At 43.6% G+C, this 7,669-nt stretch overlaps 1 protein-coding gene across 18 annotated transcripts in view; it reads right to left on the reverse strand.

Moving 5' to 3' along the window:
* Nucleotides 1-2,856, reverse strand: part of ADD1 (adducin 1) — a 572,382-nt gene extending 569,526 nt beyond the window's left edge. For 14 of the 18 annotated variants that reach the window (XM_069203558.1, XM_069203535.1, XM_069203549.1 and 11 more), the window contains exon 1: nt 2,691-2,831. The gene's annotated coding sequence lies outside the window, so the exon portion shown is untranslated. Of the gene's footprint in view, nt 1-2,690 lie in introns of all 18 variants that reach the window. The other 4 variants (XM_069203567.1, XM_069203541.1, XM_069203561.1 and 1 more) reach the window with 2 other exon arrangements.
* Nucleotides 2,857-7,669: the final 4,813 nt, after the last annotated feature.

Raw genomic sequence — 7,669 nt, forward strand, 5'->3', positions numbered from 1 at the left:
ATCTGATTGCATGTTATAAGAGTGCAGACTGAGAGCATTAAAAGTAGCATCAAATTGTTAAATTGTGCAAACATCTCTACACGCTTTTAAACTGGAACCACTTTTCAGTGAACCAAACTGAGCTCAGAGCTAACTGCATTTTCTTGCAGCACTCACCTTAATAGTAAAGACTTTTGCATTAACAAATGATAAACACTTGAACAAATTATACATATGGTTATACATCTTGCCTTAGTTGCAAGCAATCCTCTTTCAGAACCCAGAGCCACACTGTGGTACTGTAAACTGGCAGCCAAAAGGTTTGTGCTGCAGTGGGTTAGGCCGGCTTGTCCAGCAGATAAAATTAACATGAAAACCTGTTGTCACTGACCCCAAACAATATGTTCTGGGAGTCGGAGATAGGAATTCCATACCTCTGTATGGATCAACGAGGTTCAGGTTCGCAAGAACGGAAAAATGCCTCATTATATTATTATATATATATATATATACACACACACACACACACACACACACACACACTGCTGATATTGTTGTTGTATACACTCAGCTTATCAACTAACAGCCTAGTGAGCTTCCTGTCTATACGCATTCCAGCAACTCATTAAAGGCTTCTTTGATGAAGCAGATTAAGATTATATTGGCCTGATACGCAAACCTGTGAAGTTTGAACTATGACGATGTATTATATTAATCATACAAGTAAATAAAGTTTTTTTTTGTTTTTTTAATTATGAAAGTACTGTTTAAAACAGAACCCCCCAAACTGAAAATGTATGTTAAAGAGATCAGGTAAAAACGGGATGGCTGGTGCAAACATGCACCCCAATGAATGCAGGAACTAAGTCAGACCGTATTATTCATTCAACCACATATGGCTTGTTCCTTTTCCAAAAAGAGAAATACTGAAGAACATATTTAGAGCTCACACTGCAGTCATTTTTTTTCACCACCTAATACATGTTCTGGAGTAAGGGCTGCTTTGGTGCCACAATGATTGTTTTCATTAATGTTCTCTTGCCATGAAAAGGAGACTGCAAAGTAATACCAATGGGTTAACGTCTCTATAGTTACCAGGTCACAAGCTCGGGCCCGTTTTTCGCAGGGAATGCCATCCCAGGGTCCCTGAGCTGACATCAAAGGGCTGATTTACTGTAGCTGGAAGAGGCGTCCCAGCCTTTGTAAGACATCAGCGTAAAGATGTTTTATCGGTTGCAGTGACTCATGCCCATTCTAATGACATGCAAATTATACAGGCAGTACCAGCATGCCAAGGCGTAGAAGCGAGCTGTGCACACAAATGTCCCAACAGTGTTCGCTCGAACACTGCTGGCTTACAGTGTGCTTCAGTATCCATTAGAAAGGGCGGCTAAAGAAGATGCTCGATATTTACTTGTATACATGGTGTTTACACTTGATAGTTTACAGAAATTCTGATTGGCTACTTTAAAGAACACACGATGTAAATATGACGTGGGCAAAGGAAGATGTGCAAAAGAAACCGCAGCAGGTGGGTGGTATCGAGGTAGTAATCGCCCCGAGAGGCGCATCCTCCAGCTCGACGTCCCTAAGGGATTCGACTTCAAACCAAGAACCAAATACAGCTACAAATAAATAAATAAAAAGCAGAAGTGGAAGAAAAATAACGGAAAACAAGAAGTCTGTATTCCGCTGACTGCTGCCCCTGTTGCAATTACAATTTCGTCGAGGTTTGAGGCCGTTGCATATAAATATTTTCAATCAAGACTCTTTAAGGTTGGAGAAAGCAACAAGCAGATTCATCAGGTGCTCGCCAGAACACATTAGGAGATGTTGACAGGTACATTAAGGCATAACTGGAAGGCGTAAAGGGGGGTTTAATCAAAAACGTAACAGCAAATTTATCAGGCGCAGGTCTAACGGATAAACACAAGTTTGACAGGTAAAGGGACATTTTGACAACCAAAGGCCACAAACAGGTGGGTTGGACAGACGTACGCCCACATGCATGCACGACAGATCACATCCACAGGAGGGATTATCTATCAGTGATCACAGACAGGCGCACACAGGCACGCCGGACACTCATATGCACAAGCACATCTGTTCTGGGATGCACTCACAGGCGTATAAAAGCAGATCTGACAGAAGAGGCATAGGCATCAGGTAAGGCGACATGGACAGAAGGCCACGTTAGTGCATAGCAGGCCTGTTTAGAGGCAGGTTTGACAGGCAGATTCATAGTATACGGCCCCATTGCCAGGCAAGTGAACTGGCACAGAAGGTCACTTTAGATAAGCAGGCCTGTTTCCCGCAGAAGGCAGGTTTGAAAGCCCAGCCAAGGCATGCTCCACGTGATCACAGTCGTGGCATTAATTGCTAACATATACACAGGTGCATTCTCGAAAGAGACATTTGCCAGGTAAAGGAAAGTTGAACGAGCAGTGTTGACCAATCCAAGCAGGGGAAATGGTTTGACAAACGCACTAACACATATCAAACCCAAGGGAGAAAAGATTTGACAAAAGCACTCCAACGTTTGTCACTGCATGCCCACTGGGAGCCCTGTCCGCAGCGGAGCATCCCGTAAACATGCACAAGGCGCATACAGCGTCTGCAGCGAGTGCCGCCTCCTCACCCACACCAGGGGCGTCCGTCCCTGGGCATGCAGGGCCAGCTCAGCGTGCAGGGGCTGCGCGGCCAGCACTCACCGTGGGCGGAGGCGCGGGGCTGCAGCTGTGCTACTCGGCAACACCTGCCCGTCTTCGGGGCTCCCGGTCTGGGATGCTGCGTCGCTCCCTGCCTCCCTCTCGCGGAACCCGGCACACCCCGCCCCTCTGCTCCTACACGGCCCCGCCCAGACCGCAGGGTGCGGCTAACAGGGACGGCTTCTCAGCAACCTGCTCGGCCATTGGACGCCCACAGTGGACGAATGAACAAGCCCATCGATTGGTCTACGGTGAACGGCTGAGTAAAGGAAGGTCTCGGGGGAGAGGAAGGGGCCGGGCATGGGCATAAAAGAAGGACTACATGGTTGGGTATCCGTTCCAATTTTTTCCTGTTAAGTTTGACCTTTAGATTTTCTAAAAACGAAATATGAAAAAGACTATACAAAGTGATACACAACGGGGTAGTTTACTTTGAAATATAATACTGTATACAGTGTTCTTGCATTTTTCACCAAAGTTTTACATTATTGTGTAGACTAACGGCAAATGTATAGTTGCCTGTTTGATATTTAAGAAAATATTTATGTCAGCGTACCCAGGCTTTTTTTTTTAGAGAAGTCCCTATTCCCAACTTTGAGAAGTGTTCCAATATGGCGGAACTATGCGCTTTACTGTAACGCGGTGTTTACAACTACTGTTAGTCTAACGGGACTCGGGGATCAGTGTACACCGCCTGCCTCACATAAACAAGGTGCCTCTCACGGGCATTTCTTGGGGGTGGTTCTCTTCACCGGAAGCGTTCTTATTGCAAAAACCCACATTGCTGCTGTCGCTCTCTGGAATTTGTGAAGCATTTTAGTAGACCAAGTGAAAAATAATATCATACAAAATCGCGTTAAGACTCTTTGTAGTAGGTAATTCCCAACATACAAGCGATCATTTAACCACCACATTATTCCCTTATTCCATGAGTCTGTTCCCTCCATACCCAAGAGCACTGTGACCCATATTTAGTGCCCAGTATGACATTCATGACAACATTTTAGAAGAGGAAAGAGGGAGATTTTACAAAAATAACCGGGAGAAGGTATTTTCCCCATTGGCTAATATTGAGTAAGAGGTGATTTCAGGCGTGAGACAGCTAAAATAAAGCAATTTTCGTCTTCAAAAGTCGGGAGTCTCCTGTCTGAATGGGGACTATTGGTATGTATGGAATGATCTCACCTTGCCCCTTCAAACCTGATGCCCCACAAGTTTTATGCTTTTTGCTTCCAATTCCATGCCCTTAAAATATGCACCGTGATGCACCTGTCTTCAGTCTGCACAGGTGACTTTTCACCTTTAGTGCAACCCTTTCCTTACACTTGAGCAAGTGTGTGCTTCCAGCTCAGCCGAGTGCATACATGCCAATCCTCTTGATTCAGGCAGGAGACTACAGATTTCAAGGTTAGTCTCCCGCCTCCTGAATCGTGCATGTAAGAATCCGATTCCTCTGCTGGCTTCAGCTGACAGGGCCTGGTCTTGTGTAATTTGGAGTATGCACTGCCAGTAACCTGCTCCTGCAGGCTAGTGCATAGCTCTTGCATCACACTCTCTCTGCCTGCCCTAGCATTTTCCCCGTCCTCCTGACAGGTAAGGAAGGAAAAAAAAAACGTACATTTGCATATCTAGTATCCTATCCAGCAGCAGCAGACCTGCACATCCCATTCGTAACAGTAACTCGATTCAGGCCCCAATAGAAGTCAATGGGGGAAATTCATTCTCCCGATTTTGTTTCTAGAAATCTCCCACTTTTCGCTTCTAAAATGATGGCATGTATGCGGGTGACCCTTCACTTCCAATCTAACCATACCTTTTCCTTCTGGGCAAGAGTCTGCTTCCAGGCCGCAAGAGCCCAGCCACTTTGTAACCCTTTCTGTTTTTCATTCGAGGCAAGCATTTGCTTCTAGCCCAATAATGGATATCATATCCTGGGTGAAAGCCTCCACCATTCCTTTTCCAAGTGACATAGTAACCTATCCAATAACGTCTACCAGGCCACAGACTCTGCCCTGGAGTGTTTCTTTCCGTTTCCACATTCTAGGCCATTACAGTAGTGTTGCAGTATACATTTTAGTAATGCTTTTAGTGACCCAGATGTCAGCAGAAGGTGACGATTTATGTACCATGTCTGACAGCCAACTTAAAAAGATACACTGACACACATTTTAAATATACTTATGTTTTCATTTAATGGTGTTCACAATTGTGCATTCCGTATTAAATAATATGTTAGTGAAATAAAAGTGATGTTAATGTATAATTTAGACCGTAGACTAGTTGCTAGTATCAATATTTTTTAAATGTTTAATGTGTGATTTATGAGTTTAAACTTGTGAAAACATGAAACAATTGTACTTCTATGCCACATTTACTGAAAAAGTTATCATTTAAAGTAAAATGTATTGCTCATACTAATGAACTATTAATATTAATGAGATATACGTTTGTTTTATTAAATTGCAGTGATTAACTGTAATGCAACTTATTTTTCTTGTGTTAGCATAACTTAGACCCACAGAGCTCGTATTTTGTAGTCATGTAAAAGTGATGAATCATTATTCTTTCAAACGTGAGGTTTTCTTTCCGATTCTTTCTCCTGAGAAGATTTGCAAGCAGCAATAGGTTCATCGTTCAATCACACAGAGACTTTTAGTTTAGTGTCTTTGGAAAGGAACCTCCAAGCCAGTGGACTTAATGTGGAATAAAATGTTGCCATCAGTGTATGGATTCACACGGAACTGAGACAATTCCATAGTAAAACCTGGGAACCAAACAGACTGTTGCAAAGGAATACAAATGTTTCAACTGTTTGAAGTCTCACAGAAAGAGGAGATGTTCACATGACGTTCCCGTACCGAACTGTTGCAAAGTAAAGTTGTCCATTTATTCTTATTGAATGATGCTCCTTTTTCCGTGACATGATGGCATTAAACTGACTAATCAAATTTGATTTATGCTTTTTATATTAGGGATAGACTTTGAAAGTTTAGAACAGATCCTCAGATGCTCATCTGACTTTTAGTCAGATTCTCTCTCTCTGCACCTTTCCTGATGACATGCCTAACTGGACTTTGCTGCTGATATAGATGCTTTGCTGATGAAGGACCCTTGAGAGGTATATCTCTCTCAGCTAATTGCCATTTCCCTCAACACGTCCCATTTTATAGAATAGACTCTATCATGCTGACACTCATTTTTTATTTTTCTAGCTAGTATTGTGTAGTCCAAGATATATTTTTCTCAAATTATTTTTGTCTCCTTTTTAGGTCTCGGCTCTAGACGGCGCGCATGCGCTCTCTCGAACTGAGACATGCTGTATCTACATCTGGGCATACAGCCTGCCCATAGGCTTCGTATTTGCGGAAAACACTGTCACTCTTCAATTCTTCATCTCCATTCATCCATGGCATAAATGTGTCATGCCTATTCCTCTGTTGAGCCCTCCCCGAGAGCACATGCCAATTACACATCTCCATACATAGCGGCCATTTTGGGACTACTTTTTTCTTTGGGTAACAGTGCTTTGCACAAGCACTATTGTTTATGTTTGCTCCGTTATGCCTCTGGTACTGTCTCTTCCTCCCCTGTGGCCAGCTCTGTTCAAATCCTGCCACCCACAGCGAACATCTGCTACTACTCTGCTGAGAACGGGTGAGGTCTAGAACAAAGGGCTGGAACAATGGATCTGAAGACAGTTCACCCCCCCATAAACCCCACTCCCCCCCAGAACAGACACCATCCAGTTGTGCCTTGTTTGAAGCCCTTAGAAATGCCTTCCAAAGTGCCAAATGAAAAAGAAAATTGCGAGTGTCGGTCGGAACGTGTCTGCTAGTTCCACATCCAGCAACTGTACCAGTATGCTAGATCTTTTCTTGTTTCTTTTTGTTTAAGCACTCTACAAGAGTGGATTGTTTTCTTACTGACACCATTATGCATGTCTCTCCTGCGCTACCTGCCATGTTCTTCCCTCCCCAGCACAACAATGCTGTCTTTCGAGCGTGTGCTTTTCTTCACACCACCCACTCTACTTTGGCTGTCTCTCTCCTGCTGTCCCAAAATCAGTGGGACTTAGGAAGAAGCTTAAAAACAGTCTGATGGCCGGAAGTAAACACCCTTATTGCTAAGCTCACGTGGACACCAACGTCAAAACTCTGCAATTTGTAACCAAATATTACCTTCCCCAACTTGAACCAACCTTTCTATTCTACAGCACTCTGTAGCTTTATACCTAGACTGGTGCCGTAGAACTACATTGCCACTACGGTGCTTGTGGGCCATTTATATGAATATAATACAACTTACTGCAAGGGTAAACACATAATATGTGCGCTACAGTGTTATTTTAAAAGTTACATTGACACATGGCGTGCAGTCTTCATTTAAGGTAAAAGTAGTAAATGTGGTGCATTTTTTTAAAGATAAACTAGTCTATTGTCCTTGTCACTTTGCATATTCCCCCCCCAGTCTCCCTGTTGCTTCTTACCACAGTCCTCCACATTACCTTGCCTTTCCCTACTCATCCTCAGTGTTGCTTCTCTTCACTCACTTAAAAAAAAAAAACATTTTATTGTGTTGCACTCTCACTGGTGTCCTGCCTCCCTTCACTAGTGCCCTCTGCCCCATGTTACTTGTTGCCTTCTCCCTCCTACGGATTGCTTTCTAGCATGAGTTGGGAGGTGAGAGATGAGCCAGGATGCTGATGGTGTTTCCTCTTCAAGGTCTTACGCCTTTCTTTCTGCATTCCCCCCTTGCAACTTCAAAGTGCTGCAGTGGCAGAAGGCGAAAGGAAAAACACGGGAAGGTGGCAGAAAGAGGTGTCACTGGTGAAAGATCAAATGAAGGGAAGTTGCCTTAGTGTTACTCTTTTAGTCATCTTGTCACCTGTTGTCACTTCGGAGCCTGTTAGACACTTCATAACACATGGATTAAAAAAACAATACCATTGACAACGCCAATACATCTCGGATTGCGGTGACCAA

This window comes from Pleurodeles waltl, chromosome 1_2, assembly GCF_031143425.1.
Source record: "Pleurodeles waltl isolate 20211129_DDA chromosome 1_2, aPleWal1.hap1.20221129, whole genome shotgun sequence".
Lineage (NCBI taxonomy): Eukaryota > Metazoa > Chordata > Amphibia > Caudata > Salamandridae > Pleurodeles > Pleurodeles waltl.